This window comes from Amphimedon queenslandica, unplaced genomic scaffold (genome assembly GCF_000090795.2).
Source record: "Amphimedon queenslandica unplaced genomic scaffold, v1.1 AMPQUscaffold_12056, whole genome shotgun sequence".
Lineage (NCBI taxonomy): Eukaryota > Metazoa > Porifera > Demospongiae > Haplosclerida > Niphatidae > Amphimedon > Amphimedon queenslandica.
Genome location: NW_003547705.1, coordinates 11,370 through 14,681, shown reverse-complemented (window position 1 = coordinate 14,681; position 3,312 = coordinate 11,370).

The following is a 3,312-nucleotide window of genomic DNA, read 5'->3' as shown; positions in this document are numbered from 1 at the left end:
GATGCCATATGTATACTAGATACACTATTATCATCACCTTGATTAGGATCAATACCATATTGATGGATGAGTAGTTGAAGGATCTCAATGTGTCCACCGTATGATGCAGAGTGTACTGGAGTCCAACCATGAAGACCACGATGATACGTATTGTAGCCAAACTCATTAAGAAGCCATTGTACTTCATCTTTTAATCCTCTCCAAGCTGCTTCATGTAATGGTGTACTAGTATTCTCATACCACAATGGATCACATGCGTCTAAAAAGAGCATAATAATAAGCTGGCTATACACTGGCTAATGCTACATCAAAGCAACATGTCATCATGTTATGTTACATATACATAGTTACATGCATGTATTGAATGGTCATTTGTTTACTTACTTATATCAGCTGATGAGTGCTTAACCTCTTTTATTAAGAACTATAAAATTAGAAATAATATTAATTTATATCGTATAGCTGGTAATTTTGAAGGGGTAAAATTTTGACAAATTGCTAATTATTTTTGATGATTGGTGGGTTTTAATTTGGCAAATTTGAGGTCATGTGTCATTGAGCATGCACAAAATGGTTCAAAATAATGGGTTTAATTTGGGCGAATGGCTATCAAAGCACCAAATTTACCAAAATTTTTCTCTGTAAAATTATCAGCTACATGTGTATGTGGTATTATTACATATACATGTAATTGACAAACCTCTTTTAGATCATATGTTACATCATTACATGTCAATTCAGTGATACCAATGCTAGCTAACTGTTGTTGTAGCTTTGTAGTTAGAGGAAATAATTGAAAGTAAAGATAGTCAGGAATGAGATATTCTAGTATCACGGAACCAGGACGAACTCGAAGAAAATATATATTATAATGAGGAATGTCACATTCTTTTGGTATTGCACTACGGAAGAAGAAAAGGTCATCCAGTGTGTAGTCAGAATGATCAACTTTAGCAATCATTACTCGTGTACCAGGAGAAACATCTTTTACACCAAACTGCATAGCATCAACATCTTTCAATAGTCCACCACTGTTGATAAAATAATCCTTTAATTTTTCTTCATATTCTGACCAAGTTCTTTTCAATGTACAATTGTCACTCAGGAACACGCGAGCTAGTCTGACTATTAGTTCATAGTTGAACCATGATATATACTTGTCTTGTAAGGTTATGAAAAGATTCTTAATAGTTTTAATGTTACTGAACTCTTCCCTAACTGCTTGTGCTGCAATTTGACTATCCCTCAATGGACCCAGCAGCATATGAACACGCATCTCAAGGTAATCAATGATTTTGGGAAGAAGCTCTGGTTTGAAGGATTCTTTTGTCAGTTGTAATGCATCAGCAAAATCATCCTTCAGCTCAGATATTTTTTTCACCAAAGGAAAATTTTTTTCAAGATGACTTGGCTGACTGGCATAAACAGCAGAGTCTAAAAAAGCAGGAAAATATAATTTTTTATTAAGCAATAAACACAAAATTCTGGGCACATTAATAGTACATTCCAATTAGATTATTGTATAGCGGGTAGTTTTTGTGGCGCTTATTTTCTTGGTTTCCGTGGTTTTGGGGCTTCTCACAAATATTAAACCCACAAAATCATTAAAATGCCATCCCTTACAGGCTGTGTCAATTGTCAACCATGAAAATTAAACCACAAATTTCCCGACTAGGAGCAAACCATGAAATATTAGACCCACAAAAATAACCTGCTATACAGTAATTTTTTTCCCGTCCCACCCACACATGCCTGTGGCATCATTTGTAGTGGCCTAACGGCCTTTGACAGAATTGCTATTTACTTGTTGATTTATTTGATTTCCCAGGTGACATTGCTTCTTCAATATCTTTTCTAGCAGCTGGTAGTGAACGTAAATGTTCATTATCACTTGAATTGCCTCCTCCTACAAATAATAATATTATCCCAAAATAATTTGGTACAAATTAGATACATGGAAGTATACCTGTTGACGTAGGAGTAGCTCCTCCAGTATTAGCTGGTAGAGGATGTTCACGAGCTATCTTATCAGCTAAAGCTGGATCACCACCTCCTTCTTTAACAGCTACACACACCATTCTCCAGCAAGGGGGGCCATAACGCTCATAATCATAATCTTTCTTTAGCCAATACTCTAGAACTTTCTGCAGGCAAGATACTGCATTTCCATGAGAGGTAGCTTCTATGATATTAATGTCAGCTAATCTCAATCGTAAAGAAATGGCGAATGACTTCCAACTAGCAGAAATAGACTTCACTTCATCATACACTGAGTGATACTCATCAATACCTGAAATACTCTTTATTAAATGTCAAATATACACACAAACTCACTTAGTTCTTTATTGCAAACGTCCATAAAAGAATCAGAGGAAGAAGGGCTTGTTGCCATTGTGTTGAAGGGAAGGAAGCCTAAATTGTAACACCCACGCAAAACTACGAGCCCCANCCCANCCACTACTATAGACCTCTTTGGGTGAGAATGAATTACGTCAAAAAATGATAGAGTAGGTGTGGCTATTATGAGACACCTTAAAGTTTTCTTCTATTTTTTGTTTCCTGGTGAATGCTTAAACTTCTTTTGTTGAAAAATATCAAAGACATATCTACTCTTGCTATGCACATTAAAAGCTAAAATTTTTCTACTTGCCTTTTGCTATAAATTTAATGTAAACAATCAGCTAAAAATGATGCAGTTATGAGACATTGTGCCATATATGAGACAAATATGAGACGCCACATTTTAATGTTTTTCACTCATATTAGAACCCACCTAATGTACTGTATGACATAATTATATTATCTAATATTTTACACAATCAAATCAATCACAATAATTAGCAGTTCTCAACTTCTCATACACTAGCAATTGTTACAGTAGTAAGTTTTTGGCATCCTTCGTGGATTTCTTATACTTGTGCATTTAAAATCAAACCATGTATCACATCCATCACAGCACACCCAAGGGTTGCTACTTTCATCATCCTTGTAAAACAGATTACAGATCGGACATTGTGTTGTGTCTTCCTCTTCGTCAGATAAAGCAAGTTCAGCAAGTCCTATACATATTGTTTCTTTCTCTGTCTTCTCTTTTTCTTGGCTTCTCTTTCCTTTTTTTTCTCTTCCTTTTGAATTTCTCTAAGCCTTTTCTTTTCTTCTCTCTCCTTTTTCCTCACTTCCTGTTCCTCAAGTTTGTTCTTCCTTTTTTTTTCTTTCTCTTTCTTCTTTTCTTCTTTCTCTCTTTTCGACACTTCTTTCTTCTGTTCCTGTTCCTTCATTTCCTCTAACATGTCAGTGATACATACAGCTCTA